Source organism: Anser brachyrhynchus, assembly GCF_964034855.1.
Source record: "Anser brachyrhynchus genome assembly, chromosome: 2".
In the NCBI taxonomy this organism is placed as follows: Eukaryota; Metazoa; Chordata; class Aves; order Anseriformes; family Anatidae; genus Anser; species Anser brachyrhynchus.
The window spans coordinates 64249072-64270394 of NC_137695.1; the positions used below are offsets into that span (position 1 = coordinate 64249072).

General features: G+C 48.8%; 1 protein-coding gene across 1 annotated transcript in view; it reads left to right on the top strand.

Annotated features, from left to right (window-relative positions):
- The first annotated feature begins 5254 nt into the window (after positions 1 to 5254).
- EEPD1 (endonuclease/exonuclease/phosphatase family domain containing 1) overlaps positions 5255 to 21323 on the top strand; it is a 109970-nt gene continuing 93901 nt past the window's right edge. The window contains exon 1 of the mRNA XM_080579809.1: positions 5255 to 5350. The gene's annotated coding sequence lies outside the window, so the exon portion shown is untranslated. The remainder of the gene's footprint in view (positions 5351 to 21323) is intronic.

Genomic DNA, 21323 nt, shown 5'->3' on the forward strand with positions numbered 1-21323 from the left:
TAATGGCTTCTTAAACGCATGATTTGGAAAAATATCTGCAATTTCCCATACCCACACTTCCTTGCAGGGAAGTGCTTAGTGGCACCTCTCTCCTCCAGAACCTTCCTCCTCCTCCTCCTGCTCCTCTTCTTCAGTGAATTTCTTGTATTTCCTTTAACAGTGCGTTGATGGAGTTGCTACTACTGTTCTGTCTAGCTCCACCATGAAATCTCAGCATCCTCACAAAGTACAGTTTTGTGGGCCTTGGCTTGCAAACAAAGCTCTTTAAACATGGATTCAAGCTTTGACCTGGAATCTCCTGGCACCGTGTTGATGCCACAGTCCTTAGACCTGAGATATACAGGTTTTGTCAGCCTTGGCGCTCAGGCTTCCATGTTCATCGCCATCCTTGGGACCACAAATTTGTAATCAGCCCAGAGCTGATAGCTTGGTCATGACTTAGCCCCAGCATCTAGACAGGCATCTAGGACTAATCCTAAAAGGGAGAAGGCCAAAATTTTTTTAAATGGAAACTGCTTGAAGAAGCCTAAAATTAGGGCATTCATGGCAAAAAAAGGGATCCAGGCAAAAGGGCCAGGTTCCATATAAGTGTGGTTTTAGTAGTGTGATTTCTGATTACTCAAAGAACATCAGTTAAATTCTTCCACATGCTACCTTCCCATTGTGTCTGTTGTTCTTCTGAAGCATCTCTATGGTCCACTTCTCTGCCTCTGCCTAGCAAAACCAAAATGTCCTGGGTATAAAGGATGAGGAACAAGGTGATGTGCAAAAATTGGATGTTTAAAAACAGTAATAATAAAAAGCCAACCAACCAACTCCCCTTCTGAATGCAGTGCAATTCTGCATGGCACGTCCAGATCTGGCAGTAGCTGCTAATGGTGAAGACGAGTTGCTGCATAGAATGGTGCAAAATCTACATAGTGAGCTTCAACTCCAAGAAAGCAGAGAATAATATTCCATAAAAGTACAGTCTGTAAATGCCATCTCATTTGGGGCACTGACGGACAACCCTGAGGTCCAGAGGTGAGGTTACATATTTTTTGAAACACACAAGAACTGACAAAATAAGTGAGGCTATTATGGACAAAGAAGCAGCCAGAAAATTAAGTCAGATTACAAGGTTTTGGTACAACAAAAGGTCATTCTGTAGCTATACAGACAGTAAAGACTAGCCCAGAAAGTCCTGAAAATTCCCAAAGAGACAAAGAGGATTTAAAGGTTACTAAAATATTTCTGTGCATAAAGATGGGTGGTCAGTAGTAAATGCCTCAAAGCCCAGCAGATGACATTTGAAAGTGTTGAGGAGACCAGCTTCTTAAATCGCAACATAATTTAAGTAGTTCATTGTGGGCACTGGCAACAGAAATGCTTCCACTTTATTTTTCATCTTGTGCTCTTGCAGTGGCTGTCATTCTGGGACAGGATTCGCGTTACTCTTCAGTTAGTTTTCCATTTGCCTCAAACTCTTCCTTTTAAAACACAATCTCAAAGTTAATGTTGTTTTTGTAAATACCAGGTTGATGTGTGCCGATCTTTTCATCTATGAGGACAATCCCCAGCCACGTGGAGCTGTGGTAATACAGCTGCATGGCGATGGACACAAATAAACATTCCCATTTACTTAGAAATTAAATATTCCATGACAATAAAAGGCACGAGCTCAACACCTGTTGCTTCCTACTTGACGATTTCAGTTCCTCTTCCACATGCTCTTCCTGCACCAGCATTCAAAACCTGTGGCCCCAGTGGTAGCTGTGGCTCCATCTGGACTGACTTGACGGTCGCGTTTTGGAGGAACTGGACTGGCTCTGGGCTTATCTGAGACAACCTGAGCCGTGCATGTCCCTGTGACTGGCTGGACTGCACAGGCACTTCTGGGGCTGAGAGGGCTGGCCTGTGTCTTTGCAAAGCTGCGGTCTGTCAATTGTCTGCTTAAGTGGAGATGCTGTGTGTTTGTGGGGGGATATAAAAGCTCCCCTGGTTCCATGCCGTGATGCGGGTGGATGCTCTGTAGCACCAAGAGCTCCCAAACCCTATCGGTAATGCAGGGAGGGAGCAGCTCATGGCAGAGCAGAAGGCACATTGTGTGGGAGCTCAGCAGGACGTGGCTGTGCTACTTTTATTCCATGTGCTGCTTTCTGCAAAGGTGGCAGCTAAACCCACCGGTTTAGCTTGAGGGGCTCCAGCTCCAGGAGGTGTCCCAGTGCAAACCGCTCAGGCTGGAAGGGTCACAGCGCAGGTGTTCAGATCCATCAGCATCCGCCAGCCCCGTCCTGGCACATTTACAGCAAAGCCTCAGAGCCGCATTTATGCCTAATTCCCGCAGAAAGGCAGCTCCGCTGCCAGCTGTTACAACTCCACTGACCTAATTCGGGAGCTGGGGACCAGCATGTGCCGTCCCTGCTCATCATCCCACACCAGCAGCCCAGCTCTGGTGTCCCTGCAGCGTCCTTTGGGTCCTGGGTCATTGCTGTTGTGGTTGTGCCTTTATGGGGCAGTGGGGCCTGAATTTGTGGCTGGCCGTGGTGGGCACGCAGCCAGCAGCATTCTGCCCTGCTGAGCCCCGTGGGATGGGCACAGCGTGGGGCTCAGTGCTGGGGGTGCTGAGCTGGTTTGCTGCACCATGAGCTGGGTTTTAGGGGATGGCTGCCTTCAGATAGGGGGGAATTTGGGCAGGGATGTTAAATCCCTGTGGGTCCCCTGAGAGCAGGGTCAGAGATGGGCAGGAGGTGATGCACCGCAGCCTGGCAAGCAAGTGGAAATTTTGCTGATCAGCATGGTTTTCTCCTTCTCAGGGGCCCCAGTAGAGAGGCAGTGGTGTGGGAATGGGGAGGCTGGGCTTGGGGTGCCAAGAGCTACCGGAGGTCTGTCTCTCCATCACTTCCTCACTGTTTTTTTGCCAGCTCTGCATCTGGCTGGGTCAAGAGCCTGACTCTGGGTGCAGGTGCAGAGGCTTGTGCAGAAAGGGCCACAGACAGCCTTCAGATATTGTTTATCAGAAAAATAACCATGATTTTGCATTTTGTCCTCAACCCACATTCACTGTCCTTCCTGATCTTATCAGCTTCTGTTTACTAGGCCGGTTCCAAGCACCCAGGGCTGGCTCCAACCCCAGAGAGCAAACCACACAGAGCAACACCGCGGCTGGGTCCATGCCATGTAGGAGCTCAGCTCAGACATCCTAGCCATGGGCCCACCATCGTTCCTGGCTCAGGGGGGCACCAGCTTTTCTGTCTGAAACACCAGGACAAGAAGGCAAAAACACTTCCTCGGGCAAAAGCTTGCAAGATTTCTGAATGGACAGCACTGCAAAATTATGTGGTTGGTGCTCAGCACATGGTGCCCATGGAAGAGGTGACACCTGGCAGGGGGGATGGCCCTCCACCAGCTTCCCAAATGACTTCAGTTCCCAGCCAGCCTTAACCAAATAAGCAGTGAAACAACTGCATTGCAGCTTCCATGTTTCTGTGAACCCCTCATTACCTATGGAGATGGTGGGTTCATTGTTGGGTGCTGGACACTGACCAAAGTTTCCATCCTTTGAGTGGAGATGAAGCCTCACACAAAGCCTCCTGTGCCACTGCTTTTGGCGTAGTAAAGATGAGGGTTGCTTCCTCAGGCCCAGCAAGGAGCACAAAGCAACTAGTTGCACAGTGTTGGGAGGCTGATTTATTAGTGCTGAACTTCTCTTTAACCTCACAGAGGAAGCGCTTGGCCCCTGTCCGAGCCAGGGAAGGTAGCAGGGCTGGAGCCAAGGACACAGCAGGATGAACTCTATGTTCTTGGCAGCTCTGGGTCTTGAGCTACTACCTCAGGGAGTCATCAGCCTGTGACAAACGTATCTGAAATGCAGTCACCAGCTAACCCTAGTGCGAAGCAAGCAACATCTGTGGTTACCTGCCCTTGGGTTCAGAGGCAGGTCTGCTTTCCACAGCTGGCACCAATGCAGTAGATGTAGGGCCTGCATTCTGCAGCTGGCTCAGGAGAAGGAGGCTCTTAAAACCTCAAGTTTGGTGTCTCCTTCTCTGGCCGATGCCTCATCCCACAGGGCAAAAAAAGGTGGCTGAGACTCCAGCAACAGGGAGGTAGCACCCCAGCCACCTCGGTGCATCGCTCACCCTGCCTGCAGAGCAGTGCCCAGGCCCTAACTGGGGTATTTCTCCCTGCTATCACAGGATGGGGAGGTGAGGAGAGCCCTAGCAAGGATGCCTGAGGGCCATGAGTGTGCCCACGTCTAGGGCTGGAATGGTTTTGGGGTAGAAACATTATGAGCTTCCCCAAAACCTCAGCTTGGTTCCAACTTCTGCTGAAATACAGTGGGATCTGGGTGCGTTGGAAAGCTCAGCATGGCTCCGGAGGCAGATCCCTGTTTGAGCATTGGTGATCCCATCCCAAAACAGACAAGAAGGGAAATTCCTGCCTGGAGGATCCAGGATTGAGAGCTGGGCTGGGGACACAGCCCCACTCTGTGCTTTGATGTGGGGTCAGCAGTGTTGGCCCCGGCTATCTTAACCAGTGGGAAAGGACAGGAGAAGCCAAACACCTTTACAAAAACCCATCGAAACACCATGTAGTGTCGGCTTGCTGTCCCCTGGGGACAGCTGCTGCGGAAAGCCCTCACCCTCCATCTCAGCGAGCCGCTCTCACCACACTGCCGCGAGCCAGGCAGGAGGAACACCGCAGGAAGGAATCGTACATTAGGGAGTGGCACTCTTCCCACTTAATTTTAGCAGCAGACAGTGGTGTTTATGGGAATTTCTTCCTCCTACATGTTCCTGTTGATCGCCTCTTGGTCACTGGCAGCAGATGGATGCGGGGATGCTCCCTGAGGATGCTCTCTCTGGGCAGGCATGGTAAAGCAAGCACTGATTTATGATGGCTCATGCCCTGCTGGGAGACTAACACACTGTTCCAGGCCATGCATCTTCCTTAGTGTTTAATGGCATAGCTTGTTTAATTAGCACACCTGCTCAGTGGTGGGAGATGGCCGGATGGCACTCCCAAGCCTTGTACATCACCTCTCCTGGACAGAACAGAGCAGGGGTTGTGCAAGCTCTGGAAACACACCAACAGCTGCACAGGGCAAAGCAGAAAAGGCTCAGACTCATCCCCAACCCCAAAGATCCCAGCACCTTCCTGGGGTGGTAGCTGTGAGTGATTGCTGACCCCCATCAGCTGGGATGTAATCCCCAACAGCTGCCAATTGTATAGCTCAGGTTATATTGGGAACCAGAGGCTGTTATTTTGTGGCTGTGTTTCTGCTCTGTTCTGTGTGTTATTGCAGTGGTGACCTCAGGAGAGAAGTGACCTCAGGAGAGAGATTTCCAGTATCTGAGGGCAGGAGTGGCAGGTAAGCCCTTCTAAGTGAGGGAGAAAAGGAAGATTTTAGACCTAAATTGTTGCCTCTTGTATTCGTTCCATATAGCCTAAGAAGCTAAATTTTACGTGCTGAGATTCAAGCCCTTCTTTGACAAAGATTTTGGGTGTAAGGTGGTTCATCACAGCCCCTCACACAGTGTGTTTTACCTCCTAAATGTGTCTGGGGCTGCTGTCCTTGTAATGGAAACCAAAGTACAAGTGGGTTGTAGGGCTTGGTGGTGAAAAGAAGAAGCAAGTTCTAGGGTTTTAAATGCCTGCTGCAGGGCAGCTGGTGTGTAGCTCTGTGTGGAGCAAAATGGTGTGTTTGGGAGGGAGAGGTGCTGTAAGATGTTCAGTGGCTGTCCAAAAAAGCATTGCAGCTAGCAGTAAAGAACAATAGTTTACTGATGGTGAGAGGGGCTGAAATTAATTGTTCAAAAAGCAGCCTTGGGGGATGGATGGGTGGTTTCTTAATGTGCCAAACCACACTGAGGAATGTGGCTTTGCTGGAGAGCTGCTTGAGGTGGGTCTGGCAGCACTCCTGACCCTGGTGTATGCAAGGAGCTGCGTACCCATACATGCACTGCTGTGCAGCTGAACAGGGAAAGTCAAGAGTTCATCTGCCCTGATGGCCTGGTTCATGTGTTGGGGTTGGAACTGGGTGATCTGTAAGGTGCCTTCCAACCCAAACCACACCATAATTCCATGTGGGCATGGCACTAAGGGACATGGTCTAGTGGTAGGACTTGGCAGGTCAGGCTGGTGGTTGGACATGATGATTGTGAAGGTCTCTTCCAACCTAGGTAGTTCTGCGTGGCTGCATAACTCCTGGCCAGTGGCACAAGTGGCTTTCTGCATTCTGGAGCCTTCTGTAGTTTTTCCTCCTCCCAGTAAAAGAAGAGCTTCCAGCACGGCAATTTGAATGGCAAAGGGTGGGTGGTTCTCAGGGCATTGCAATGCCTGCTGACCTGCTTCTGCTGGACCAGTGCAAACAGCTCCTCATGGACTGTCCTCTCCTTCTGACTCTGCAGGCTTGGCCATCCCTTTTGTCCTTGTAAAAACAAAATGAACCAAAGCTGTGCACAACCCCAGGGGAGCAGGGGATGGGTACCTCCCTGCTGCTTCAGCATCCCAGCGATGCTCAGAAGAAGGCAGATATTGCTAATCCAAGCCCTGTCATCTCCACCAAACCTTATCCGAGACCTCCTCCTCATGGTCAGGAGGTGGAGGTTTAATTTCCAGCTCTGCCCTCAAACTTCTGGAGCTGCATTGACTAAGTGGTTGAACCTGAAGGGTGGGATTTTGGGGTGAATGTCATCCACACCAGCACTGCTATCTGTGCTCCTTGTTGTTCTTCCCTGGACAGATCACATGGGGAAGATGCGGTCATGTCTTCATGCCATGAATTGCAGAATGCCTGTGTAATTCCTGCTGTGTCCAGCACAAAGGAGCCTCTAGCCAGTCTGAGCCTCTGGATGTAGGCAGTTGTGTTGGCACTGATGGCTCTGTCCCCTTGGCCACTGAGATTTTCATTCACTGGACCTACGTACAGCTCTGGACACCGGCTTTGGGTAGTGGTGTTGATTTGCTTTTACAAGAGTGACAAGTAACAGCTGCTGCTGGTGCTGTGCAGAGGGGAAAGCTGTTGCCTTGTGTTGCCTTCAAGGGCAGAGAGGGGAGTAGCAGTTTGTCACACCAACATTGCAATGGCAAAACGTGCTGCTGCCGTAGGCAATGCTCCTGTGCCTTCCCTGCTGGCTGGAGGGGAATGGTGAGCTCCTGGCAGCCAGCTCTTCATCCCCAAATCTGTCTGAATGAAAAGGCGATGCAAGACTTCAAAGCCCCATGCTGAGGTCAGTCACTGTCTGACCGAGCGGGCGATGGAAGAAGCTGCCCCGGGCCTGCTCTGCGAGGTGTGAGCAAACATTGCCTCACCAGCCAGGACAAGACCCCAGGGCCACTGCTGTCCCCAGCCCTGGGCTGCAGATGACCCCACACCCTTCTCTTGGGGCAGTGACACCAAAGCTAGCCAAAAAAATCAGTCTTGTCTAGGCAAGAATCAGTCTTTCCTCATCTGCCCTGCTCGCTGCCTTCTGGCATCATGCCTTTCTCACAAGTGAGCTGTGCAGACTTGTTTTTCAGCAAACACTGGCGTTTTGTAACTTTTTGGCAAGTGAGGTGAGTCCTTTGCAGTCATCTGAACTTTGCATTTCTTTAAGCAATTGACAGCTGTGTCCTTTGGAGGGGTCACTTGTCCGAGCCTGCTGGAGCAGAGAAGAGCTGTGGGGTGGGTACTGGCCTTCCTGCTCTCCTTTCCACCTGAGCATTGGCTGGCCACGGGTGATGCAAGGTGGGCTTAGCTTTGCTCTGTTTGCTTACCAAGTCAATGAACGCGGTATCTCCTCTGACTTCTGGGGCAACCTTTTACAATGGAGGCGGGTTTTGCTCAGAGGGAGTGCCTGAATGACACCATTTGGAGAAAAGCGGTGGCTTTGTTCAGGTCATCAGACCCAGCACCGCGACAAGCCTCAAGCAGCTGCCTCTGCCATCAGAGTGTTGGCTGACTGCTGGTGGTCCTTTATCATGCCACCTGAAACAAAATGTTGTCAGTCACCTTCTGGTAGGAGTACAGCAACGGCTCCTTGGCATATCGAGGTGCCACCGGCCATGGAGGGAGGAAGACAGTGGTGTTCCCAGAGAAAGCACTTTGCAAAGGTAGCAGGATGCTGCAAGTGCCTGCTCATTGCAAGCCTCTTCCAAGTGCTGAGCTGTTGTAAAGTCAAAGGTGAGCTGCAAGTTACTGCAAGACAGAATACCTGACAGGTAGTCTAGTGTCTTTGTGCTCTTGTTGAAGCTGAGTAGGGGTCCATCAGGATTTTTGAGCAGTGTGTGTGTCCCTTGCTGCAGTGAAGCCATACAAAGTGCTCACCCTGATGTCCCTGTTCCAGGGGGCTTGGTCACCTACATCACCCATTTGGGGCGGTTTCAGGAGCAGCGTGTGAACCAGAGGGCACTGCTGTTCTGTGTGCAGAAGTGTGACTCACAGCTCACTAACATCTTTATCCACAAGATGGAAATAGCAGCTAGCGCAAGGGTGTTCATTACCTACAGATGCATAAATGACTGCTGATGTTGTTGAGCACCATTGCTACTTCCCCACCTAATGAAGGCATGGTAGCAGGCAGCTTTTGGACCCTGCTGTTTCACCCCAAACACAGCTGCATCCGCTAAACAACAGCTCTCAGGCAAGACTCCTGTTGGCTTGAAATTTATACCTAGTGCAGCCCTGACTGTAATGACTTCTGGACTTCAAATGAAAGACGAAGGCATTAGGAGGCAGAAGGCCCTGCTGTGTGGCAAGCCCTGCAGCTTTAGAGGTGTGATACATCTTGCAGAATGGTGAGAGCCTCGTTTGCCTTGTGGGCAGAGCAGGCCTGCTTGGTGGGTGGATGGCTGTGTGCTCTTCAGCCCAAATGCCCCACACCTGTTTTTTCTGCTCTGTGATAACATATTTCTGCTTACAATAGGAATTTTAACAATTGCCAGAGAGGCCAAACTCTCAAACTTCTTTAAGCTGAGGGGCAAGGAAGCTGCAGCAGTGGTTCAGAGGCAGGAAACAGCAGCTGGTTTCCTTGATTTCCCTGCAGTTTGGTGATGGAGGAGTTACATGGCCTATCCTGGTTGGACCAGGATCTTTGGGGACTCCCTCTTACAGCCCAGCTTGACTGCAGAGGCCAACCTGGGGTTTACCTCATCTTGTTGAAAAGTGAAAAATGAAAGATGGGCTGCCTCAGCTATTGCTGGGCTGCTTGGCTGATTTGCATGCCAAGGGGATGTCGGGCTTCCCAAAAATACTTTCGGTGCATCTCTCAGCAGGGAAATGAAACCTTTCTCAGATGCCTATGCTTCCACACGTGCACGTACACACACATCTCCTGCTGACTACAACAGCCAGTGATGCAGCTGCCCTTGCTGGGTAAAGTAGAGTTAGGGGCAAGCCCAAATTTCAGCTTTCCACCATGCCTCCTGACTCCAGATCTCTGTATGCCACTAATGGAACTCCTGGGTTTGCAAAAATAAAAATAAAAATAAATAATAATAATAAAAAAAACCCCTTTGTTTCTGCTTGATGGGGAAGCTGGGGTTTCTGTTCTTGTACTGAGGGGGCTGGCAAGTTGTGATCCCACTTTGAAAGCTTTGCTGCCCCCCTTCCCTTTATCTAGTGAGGATGTATCAAGCTGTAGCCCAATATGTAGTAGTAAATTTGTAGTACATGTGGCTGGATCAGCAGTGACAGGCTAGCTATCATTTTCACTTGTCCTTTGTGCATAATTTACTATTTTATTTCCAGTCTGAACCTTTCTCCTTCTTCACTCTACTTTCCCCCATCCTGAGTCCCATAAAGCCCTTTGTCCATGTCTCCCTGCCTTGGCTTTGCCTCGACAAATGCTGTTTACTCTATCACTCCAATTTGCTGAATTGTTCACAAAGCCATTATGCCCTGCAGCATGCTCCACAGTCAAAATCTAGTCTGGGGGGCTTCTAGAAACCCTTCTGCAAAAAGAGAGGGGAAGGTGGGGCACATCTGCTCACCTCCAGCCCCCCGTGTGAACATGCAGGCAGCTGGCATACACCACCCTGTGGATAATCCTGCAAGGGGGAGTGGGCCCCATGTGTAATCCTAGGGCAAAAACAAGTGACTGTGGTTTGGGAAGAAAAGACAAGTGGGTATTACCATCGTCCCTCACAAGCAGAGTCACCAGCAACACACTCTGCTGTTTGCTGCTTCACCAGCGTGCTGCTTCAGTGCCTCCGGCCTCCTAGAGTGGAAATACTCACATGATTTACAGAAAAAGACACAACAAGTGTGTGTGGGGGGGGGGGGGGGGGAGATGACAAAACAAATGCTCTGATGCACCTGGGATGCTTGTGGCTGCAGTGGCAGTAGCAATAGCCCACCCAAGTTTTATCCTCAGCACACATCAGCCTGTAGATGCTGGGGCACATTCCCCATCGCAAGCTGATGTTGGGAGCATGGAAGAGGTTGCCCAGGCCATCATCAGGGCCCTTGGACTTGAAGGGATTACGCTTCTCACCTCATCCATGCCTGAGATCCCTGTAGTGAACAGAGACCTGATGTTCTCGCAATAACCCTGAGAGCTTGTTGCCCTTGGTCTGAAGTAAAGTCAGTGGGTCAGCTGTGGATGATAAACAAGCTGTTCAGGAGATAAAAGTGCCATTTGGTGGCTGGCCAGAGCGTTATTTAACATTTATGTGGGGAAAGTTCAGCCCTGCAGAAGGTTTTGGTGAAGTGCTACCAGTCTTCCTGGGACCAGAGCCGCTTTTGTGTCAATAGTCCAGGGATGGCCAGGCCTGAGGAGCTTGGCCACTGGCTCTACCTGCAAAGGTTTTCTCTGAGTTTGAGCTCTGAAGGACTGAGTCAGAATTAGTGAAGCACTGGAGCTGGAAATGTCATGTGGGGGAGCAAAGGCCCTTCTGAGCTGAATAGAGGTGCGAAGGGAAGGTTATGTTACTGCAAGCTTGCATTTCAGGAGTCCTTATTTCAGAAACAGTGTGCTACCTGCCTGAGCAATAAGTTAGGAGTGCACCAGCACCTTGAAAGGAATATCCACATATATCCTCACCTTTACTACTATTATCCTCTGTAGTTACTAACCACATGTAGCTCTGCAGCAGCGGGGATGCTGCAGGAGAACAGAGGCACATCTCTCAGCTGGAGAAGCCTGCAGAAAGGATGGTAATGAAGGGTTAGTAATTCCCATCTCCTGAGTCTCCATCCTGTGCTCTGCATGGCAGACCCCCCTGCTGGCTGCTGCTCTAAAGCAAGAGCAGCTGTTGCATTGCAAAATGGTCACTGCTGCTATTTTTGTATGTGTTTTCCCAACCAGTTTTTACTTTTCTGGGTATTTGCTCTTTGTATGATCTTGCTGTTTAGCCAGTGATGAGGATGAAGGTAAGAAAAGGTAAAATGCTCAGTTTTTCCATTTGGGTAACCAGCTGGAGGCACCCTGCAAGGATCTTGCTTTTTCAAAACTTCAAACACCCTCTGAAACTTTGATCTTTTTGCAGTGTTTAATCTGGGCACCCATAAAAAGGCAACATCTTAAATCACTGATTTATTTTGAAAACAAAGGCCAAGATGTGGCAGCTGGCAGCAGGCAGGGTGACCGGCACAAGGCCACAGAGCCCCTACATCTTCACTGCTGTTTTGGCCTTCTCCGTGCTCTTCTCCACCAGCTGTTGCAAGGAGGGGTGGAGGTGGGGGAAGTAGATTTAATCCATTTAATCTCATGTCCCTGCTCAGAGCAGTTCTCCATGACCATGACCTGCTCTTGCCTGAAGGGAAAGCTGTGCAGTGAAGGGATTTTGGGTCTGTGTGTAGGTTCCCTGCGAGGTGGGATGCAAGCTTGTGTTGGGAGTGAAGTGCCCCTGTGCAAAGCCCCCCAGCTGCTGCTTGTGGCAAAAAGTTACCCTAGGAGCCAGGTTGTGATGCCTCTTCCAGAGCACCCGTAACTGGTGGAGAGATCTCCTGAACATGATTCCTGCTCGCTGTTGTGCTTGGTGAACTCACACAGACTTGTTTTCCCCTGCTCTGACCCCTATGTTTTTTTGCCCTCCCCATGGGCAGAGCACCCCTGCATTCCAGTTGTGTTCTCCTTTTCTCTCTCCAGAGCTGTGCACAAAGTCTGTCTTGTTTCCTCAGGACAAAGAGGCTAAAGTTCCTCAGCCACAGACATCATACAGTGTCTGCCAAATTCAGCTTGTCCCTAGCTGATATTTCTATCACTGGGCCTGGGCTGGTTCACAAGCCAAGGCTTCCATGTAGGCTTTGGTCCTGGAGGACTTCAGTTTCCTCTCTGTGCCTTGGAGGGAGGGAATAAAACCCCATCTTCTGAGTGCCATCCCATACAGAGCTATGTTTGGGGGATAGAGACAGGTTGGCAGCAAGTTTCTAAGCTCTGGGAAAGAGTCTGGGAAGCACAAAGCATTGGCTTGACCTGGTCCCAGTGGAGTCAGGTGTGAAATTCCAGCTGACATTCCTGGGAGCAGTGTTAGGCCAATGCTGAGCAGCTTGGAAGACTCCCACCCCTTTAAAACCCTGTTCACTGCAGGCATCTCTGGTTGCAGAGAGCTCTCTGTATGCCCAAAGCCTTCCTGATAAATATCAGGCTCGCAGTCTCATGCAAGTGGGTTGCCCTGTGCTGCCTTTGGATGTGCTCCGCTTTCATGTGAGATGGAGATGCTCTGAAGGTGGCCTTCCATGTGGCGTTTCTCTTGGTTGCAAACCAACCCAACACCACCAAGTCCAGAGCAGGGGAGAGAAAGGAGGAGATTCTGCCTGTCTGAAGCTGAAAGGAAGGCAGAAATTAATCAGAAATGATTAATATTTCTCTGCTGGTATAGCTCTTCTGGGGTTATTCCTCTCTGCCTTGACTTTTATTAAGCTTTTTTTAATGCAGCCTTTATATATCTGCTATCCATACCAGGATGGCACCCCTGCCACGCATAACAAGCAGGCTAGTGAAAGAGGGGAGAGGAGGAGGATGGAGAGCTGCGAGCACAGATGCCTCGTCAGCCCTGCTGGAGAGGACCGGTGGGGAGCTGGCTGCACCGCAAGGCAGCATGCTGGGGGAATGGCAGGCATTTCTGTGTGTCCCGGCTGACATCTGGTGCAGGGAAGGAGTGGGAGGGGAGAGGGAAAAAGGCACTCTCGTTTCATAGAGCTGGATGCCAGCTTCATCTTTGCTTTCGCTGCCTTGCCAGTTCCTGGCATTGAAAATTGTGAAGCAGCCCATCCTTCACCAGAAAACATGCGACTGGCATAAAAACATCCTAATCTGAGCAAAAAAAGCAGCAGTAAATGCCTGGCTCTTTCTTCCCCCCTTCAGGGGGGTGAGGGTGCATTTTCGAGCACTCCTCTGCAGGCTGGGGTCATGAGTGAGAGCTGATGCCCTTCCATCAGTGTCCAGACCCTCCATTTCTCCTTTGCATTTCTTGGATTTGGATGCCCCCAACCCAGAAGTCTGATGTGACAAAACTCCTAGGTCATGCATAGGTGAAAGCCAAGCTGGGTTGAGGAGAGAAATGTGGATGTTCTTCTACATTAGCATGTAGAAGACATTAGCACGTAGAACACCTCCTGGAGATAAAGCCAGTTCTGCCTGGATTGTGATCTTCCCAGTAAAACTTTCCTTTGCTCTAAAAGAAAGCTAGAGAGAAAAGGGTGAGGGTTTTCAGGTGTTGTTTGGGCCTACCTCCTCTCCCATATTTTGTTTCAAAGCAGTAAACACTGTGCTTGGTCAAGTGTTCCTGCCCGCTGCTGCCGCCGCCTCCTCATCTTATGTTTCTAGTACCTGCCAGCTCAGCCAAAATCTGTCAGCGGAAGCCCAAGTGCACTTCCTGACCTGCCAGCCCACTCGAAGCATCCTAGCCATCCCAGCTGGCTTCCCTTGACCTTCACTCAGGGCTTATAGGAGCAGATATTTCTCTTTCCATTGATGCCGGGACATCCAAGTCTATATGGGGCACCTGTGCGAGCCTTACAATGATTAGGAAACTCTATGGGTTTTCTCCTTCACCTCTTTCAGCACCTGCTGTGTTTTAGCAGATACACCTGTATGTTATAGACCACCTTTGCATGCAAAATTGAGATGTGGAAAACATAAAGGATCTGTTACACAGATACTCATGTAACTGGAGCACTCCATGCTGGAGTACAAGGTAGTTTTGGGGAGGAGAGACACCAGGAATATTTAATGATAAACCTGTTTTGTAAAGGATTTGCAACTGCCTGTAAGAAAATGTGCAGTAGCTTTGCATTCCCCATCAATTTCTGGGTTGAAACACGGAGAGCAAAGATTTGCTTCAAGGGACCATAGCATTTATAGTCATTGCCCACATATTGAAAACCAAGCGTATCTGGTTATTCATTAACCAGAAAGAAGCAAACAAAATAGAAGATTGTTCATTCAACAGGCAGTTTATGCTCACTGAGTTGAAACAAATATCTTTTTTTCATTTTATGAAGCCGTTTTCTAAGCAATTACTTTCCTTCTTAGCCCTTACAGTTGTTATATGCTGGTAAAATTTTTCTCACAGCCAAGGCATTTATCATTGGCAAATGGCTTTTCCATAAAACTCCAGACAGCTCTCTGGGAATTTTGCTTGCTAAAGAGATGAAGGTTGAGTGAAATATGCTTTCCCAGCACCTTTTTACACTGTTTGAGCTTGATTGGATGCCACCATTGGAGACAGTAAACTTGTTCACCAGAGTTTTGAGAATCTCAGCAGGAACACAAGCTTGTGGGATACATAATTTAGTTTGATGTGGTTGCAGCCACCAGGGCTACCTTCGGCTATACACATCGTGCCTTTGGGATGTGGGAACAGACTTGGATTTTGTGGGTCTACGTGTAATTCATGTTTGAATAAGGTCTTGGAGCAGAGAAGCACTTGAATATGCTCATTGACCTAAGTCTTAGTAGGCAAAATACATAAGGTTGTGTTTAATGTCAAGGTGGGCTCCAAGAAACATTTATTTCTAAGAAATCTGATTTGAGAGCTTTGGAAACCTAGAGTCCCAGTCCGCAGGGAGACCAAAGTACCAGCCCCATAACTCTGAAAGGACAAGTCTTTAAAAGGATGCAGCCCTCTTGGTTTCAGTGTGACCACAGGCATCCTAAAGTCAAGCATGTCCTCATGTGCTGTGTCAGGTCAGAGCTCAGGAAAATAGAGAAGAAAAAATATTTTCGTTGCTGAAGACCTGTGGCAGTAGCATTTACAGAGAAGATGCTTGCACTGCATAAGGCATGTCGTAAGGAAAGTTTTGGCTCTTCCTGGCAGACACTGAGGCAGTGCCACTTCTGGGAGAGTGGCCTTGTCACCGTCAGTGTGTAGAAGATAGGAAGTATAAGAGCAGAGGCTTCTTGTAGATTGCACACGTCTTCTAAGAAGATTAAGCAGGGGCAGCTTTTGATAGAGGAAAGCAGAAGTGTAGTAGCAGTAGCTCGGATCCAGACCCAGCAGAGTTTTCCTGTGTAGATTTTAAATGACTTTATTCTGGGAAATCACCAGTGTTTCAGCTGCTGCCTGTTGCTGGCAAAGACAGCTCTTGTGCCCAAGGGGTTTGCAAGATTCTTGTCATGTTTCTTTTAATGGAGAAAAATTAAGCAAGTGGGATTGTCCCTAGCAATTTCTTAAGTTCATATTGATATAAACAGCAGCCAAAGACAAACATCTTGGTCTCTTGGTGACATTTGTGGGGATGAATCACCAAGGAACAGACCTGCTCCATGTCTGCAGGGACGGCCAGGCATTGATAACTGCTGGTGACTGGCCAGAAAGGGTTTAACCCAGCGGCACGGAGAGGCATGCCCAGCTCGGGCTCTGGCTGTGAAGCACTGTGTCCCCTAGGCCTGGATCTGGCCACTGCCTTCAGTCTCGCTGGCTGCCGCCGTGGAGCCTCCCATCCCCACGTTTCCTGATGCCCAGCAAGCTGAGAGCAGGCAACGCCGGCTCCGTATGGGTGACGGAGATCTATTTTGGGGAGGCGAGTTAGATTTACGAGCACAAGCATGTGCCTGCCGTGGCGAATGGCTCGGATGGACCGAAATGTCAACGCATCCTGTTTATGCTGCAGCCCAGACAGTGGCAGAAGTATTTTTAAACAAAAATGCAGATCACACTGTAATCTCTCTGCGTTTAGGAAATAAACGTGTTTGCCACAATGCAAAACAAACATCTGCCCAAGGTTTAGGATTCCTTTCCCTTAAACTGTCTGCACAACAGAAATGCTGACTTTTTCCCTCCTCTTCGGATTTCCTCACTGTGGTCCTGTGATAGATCCAGTGAAGAAATGTTTGTCATAGGTAACAGTTTCACATGTTTGCATTTCGCAGCATGCCAGGAATTTGATTGCTGAGCAGTTATTGTTTTGAAATGTCAGGGGTGTCTGTCCGAATTGACCGACTGCTCCTTGCACTGCAAGCAGATGGTTGTGTTTTGACAGCCTCTTTGTATCAAATGAGAAAGAAACCACAATGGCTAAAAATTGCTCTGTTCACTAAAAATACTGCAGACAGGAATAGAAAGCTCACGGTGCTGTTTTGTAGAATCACGTGTGCTTTGGGTTTTATTATAGGATCAGAGCTGCCAAGCTACGCTGAAGGCTGTGGCTGAACTTCCATTACAAGCCTGCTTTTGGCTTCTCCCCCAAACCACAAAAGGCTTCACAGATGCTGCAAAATCAGTAGGCAGTCAGCCTTCAGGATGGAGGTGGGGTTGCTTTGCTGTTCTCCATCACTGGATTTTAAGCCGGGATGCCTGGAGCAGTCCAGCTGTGGGGAGCATCGTCCTCCTGCCTGGGATGGGGCTGGAAATGGTTGCCGTCATCCCAGGGAGTGCTAGGTCTCACCCTTCCAATGTTACACCCGTGGTCTGTGCAGGACTATGGTGGGGAAATCTGGGCTGAAAATCAGGCTTTGTGCTATCATTTCTGATAGTTCCTCATGCCAGTGAGGACTAAGAGGCCAAAAGACCGTTTTGGAGAAGACATTTAATTGACAGTAAAGTGAATGACAATATTAGCATATAAGGAAACAATGACCCCCAGCTCCACTGTTGCCTTTTTATGTGACAAAGTTGAAGGAGTAAAAGTTTCAGGATAGCTTTGAAATGAGCATCTGTCTCCCCAGTGTGCTATATTGGGCTGACACTGCTTCATCATCCTCCCTGCTTTCCCATCTTTTTTTTATTATTGTTATTATTATTGTGGTTTTATTCAGCATCCAGAATACATCACTTTGCAAGAGCTTAACCTATAAAAAGCAACAAGTAGACTGAAGCCCAGCTCAGCTGGGACCAGCTCTGCCACTCGGAGTTGTCAAAGCCCGTTTGCAGAGCACACACCAAGAAGGAAAACAGCAATACCTGGGGGGGCTAACCCAGATAATGTGAACAGCATTGTCTCTGCTATCGTTAGCAGTGAAGAATGGCTGCTGCAGGTCGTTACAGTAAGGAGCCAAGTGGGCAGAAAAGTGCCATGAGATTTTTCCCAGCAGTATAACTGAGCAGAGAGGCTAACTCATGACCCTGCCTTGCACCGCTGCCTCTCTTGGTCAGGATACATCTGCACTGCGGCGCAATGCACGAGGGATTCGAAACACCTTGCAGCTGGCTGTAACAACGATAATGCTAATAAATAAGATTGTTTGCTTGTGAAATGATCATTTGTTCCAAAATAGTCCTTATTAATAGCACAGGGATGGCAGTGGCCATCTGGGGCCTCAGCTATGCAAACCACTAAAAGAATTTGCTCAGTCTTCCCTTTGCTCTGCGGCCGACACGGATCCGTGCTGCTGCTGTTTTTGTCCTAGGTCAAATGGGTGCTAAAATTGGTGAACGTTTCCTTGGTGAAATCTATTTCCAGTCAAAACAGCTATTTGTCACTCTACATATTTCATAAAGCGACAAAGAAAAGCATGAAGGGTAGTATTGACCGTTTGAGTAACGCCACTGCCTCCAGGAGATTCACCCACTTGATGAATTTGCCCCGTTTTGTTTCTTAATGGTGTTTCAGAGCTAGTTGAAGTTCTCCTGTGCAGATAAGGAAAGGGACCCAAACCAGAAACTGCATCCACACACGCCCCAAAACCCATCTGGTCTCTGGGACACCGAGTCCAAGGAACCAGACCTCATCTGAAATAAAACCTTGGGGCTGCTTATAGCACGGGGACACCAGCTGCTTTGGTCCATTCACCCATGGGGCTGAATTACTTGCTAATTATAGCCCCTGGGCATACCTTCACACCCTGCCGAGCTATGCCAGCCCTCCTGACGGCTGACTGGGGTTGTTTACCCGGATCCGCTGCTGTCAAGTGCTGGGGCTGCATCCCAGTGCACAGCTGGCTCTGGCTACATGATGCCAGCGAGGGCGTTTTGCATTGCAAGCCTGCCAGGTTGAAGCTGTGCTGCCCTCCTACACCCCCGTCCCTCTGCCTTCCCCGTTTGGCCACGTGGGTGGCTGAGGAGCTGCTGCTGCCTGCTCACAGGGGGGCGGTGGGGAGAGCATGTCCTCCAATCTGCTGGCACCGGAGAGGGGAAGGGCAGCTCCACAGGGAGCAAGTCGTGTATGAGCAAACCCGGCTGTTCTGCTGCCTCCCCTTCTGCACCGCCGGTGGCTGGGGAGAAATTAAGAAGAGATGCAGACTCTGCCAGGGTAAAAGGCAAACCTGTCTGCCGATAAAAGAGATGTTCTTTCTATTTAGTTCACCCGTACAGGTTAACCAGTGAGGTTTATTAAAATCAGGAAAGATGTTTCAAAGTTATAAGGATTGAAAAAAGTATGTAACTATTCCTTATGTTGTCGTGGAGTTTGGGGGGTTATTTTGCTCGAACATATTTTTGGCTTGGCTTAGAAAGATGATGCTTGTCTGCTCTGTTTTGTTGGCCTTCCTGAGAATATATGCACTGAGAAGCTGTGGATGCCCCATCCCTGGGGGTGTTCAAGGCCAGGCTGGATGGGGCTTTGGGCAACCTGGTCTGGTGGGAGGTGTCCCTGCCCATGGCAGGGGGGGTTGGAATTAGATTAACTTTTTAAGGTCCCTTCCAACCCAAACCATTCTGTGATTTTATGTTTAGTGTCTACAGGGAAAGAATTAACACTAATATCTTTATTTTCCTATTCATCTGTGGCTACTGCCTCTGCCACAGGTGTACGGAGTTGCTTTTGTGCAGACAGCCTAACTGAGGGCTTGTCGTCAGTGGGGCACTGGAGGCTAGGTGAGGGTGAAGGGGACAAGAGATTGGTGAGTGAAGACAGGTAGGTGAAGTGAAAAGGAAGGAGACTTGGGTGGGAGGATAAAGAAATGGGGGGCCTTGGAGCTGTTTTTGAGAGGAGGCTGATGGGGGTGCCAAGTTGGCAAATAAATGCAGAGAACTATATATAGATACACCTGCAGGTGCACAGGTAAACATGTATTTTAAGAGATTATAAATGATAACAAAACATTATTAGATGTCATACACATATATAGATACAAATGACTTCTGCAATCGGTACTTGTCAGTGCTCATATCAGCAGTGATTTATAAATCCAGCACAACGGAGCCATTGTTCTCTAAATAGCCTGCTATTCTGACCCAGTGTAATGTTTGCGAAAAGCAGGAGACAAATGGTTACATAGGTAAGAGACGCAAATTGCATAGAAGCAGAGATGAATGATACCTCCCAGGGCACATGCTGGAGGAAGCTCAGCTCTCGCAGCTGTTTATGTCTGCAAGGCACTCGGAGGTCTCTGATAACATTATGTGCTTTGTGAGGGAAGGACGTGTTTGGGACATTACTTGGGCACTGTTCACTGCACACTTCATTCTTCTCCAGTGAAGTCCAGGGAAAGTCCTGAGCCAGTACTAAATTACTGCTCAGAAATTCAGAAGTTTTTTATTTATTGCATGTGTAGGATGTAGGGACTTAGCCACGGCACCAACCAAGCAGAAGAAAATGGTATCTTAAACCTCCAGGAGCTTACCTGGAGGTCTGATCTCACCTACTGGGCTGGGATGGCCTTTACAAACCTGTCACACCCTTACCAGCTCACTGTGCTTATAAAGATGAGAGGAGACACGCACGGGGGAAGCCTGGAGGAGTGAAGGATCCAGTTATAGCGCCTTGTCATTGTTGTCCTGCCTTTGTACGTGAATCTTGGAGAAAGGAGCCCAGACACTGTGTCAGAAATAAAGAAAACATTCATTAAAACCAACAAGTTTCTGCACAGGTGCTAATTTTCTGGGGCACTGCACAAGGTCCATGGCTAGAGATCTTTGAGAGTGGGTCATTCATATTCCTTGAGGATGTGACTTCTTTGATGTCCCTTCCAGAACTGGTTTCTGTGACTCTATAACAAATCATTACAATCTGCTCCTTTATCTTTACATCTAAACACTCTAAGGACTTTTTCCCTTGTTACAAACATAGGTGCTGACCCTGACTTGTGCAGAGCAGGATCCCAGTGCCTGCCTGCTGCCTTAATCACTTCACCAGCTGAAGGTAGCCCTAAAACATGGACATGAGATTGGAAATCAGAGGATAATCCTGGCGAAGCTTTGTCACTGAGATAATACAGAAGTGCTTCAATTAAATCTAAAAGCCCCATGGTCTCTTTAATCCAGCAGCTTAAGACTCTTTTATTTATTTTTTATTTTTTAATGCCTGTCCACAACAGTCTGTCTCCCTTGTTTTGTTTTTTGGCCGTGGCTCAGCTTTTCCCTTCTGGCTTGAGAAAGGCTGATAAGGTGTCAGAAGCTGGGATGCCAGGAGCCAAGCCAGGTGATAAGATCCCCGAGGAAAAATGCAATCAAATGTCTTCTTGGTCAGTGTCAGCCTCTGAGCCACAGCTGCCTGGCAGCTCTTGGCCTGGTGATGATCTTAGGGCTGATCCACCTGCAGTTTTGGCATCTGTCGAACTATTTACATTTGTCTGTGTGTTTCAGGGGTGGTTTTGCGCCACTCTTCTTGTGCTTACGTGCACAGGACCCCACCGCTGCACTGCCCCACCTCTGGCTATGTAGCTTGGCGAGGCTTTGAGTGAAGAACTATGGCTTTTTCTTCATTTTAAGTCTGCCACCTTCATGTAGCATCCATTAAATAAATAAAATTAAAAAAAAAGTAGCAAAGCAACTGCAAGACTCATGCAGCTCAACAGATTTAAAAATGATCTTTTCTTCTGCTGTCAGTGACTGAGTGTTGCTCTCCCGTCAGGAAAATCAGCTCCTGCTAGCATCTAATCCAGAGCCAAAGCTGAAAAATGACAGTTTGATTCTCCGTTGGGTACATCTAAATATTTCATTGCCATTATTGCACAAGCTAGGGTTCCCTCTGTGCTATAACATGGCACAATGAGGATGCAGATCTCGGAAACAGGCTTTCTTAATTTACATCTCACAAG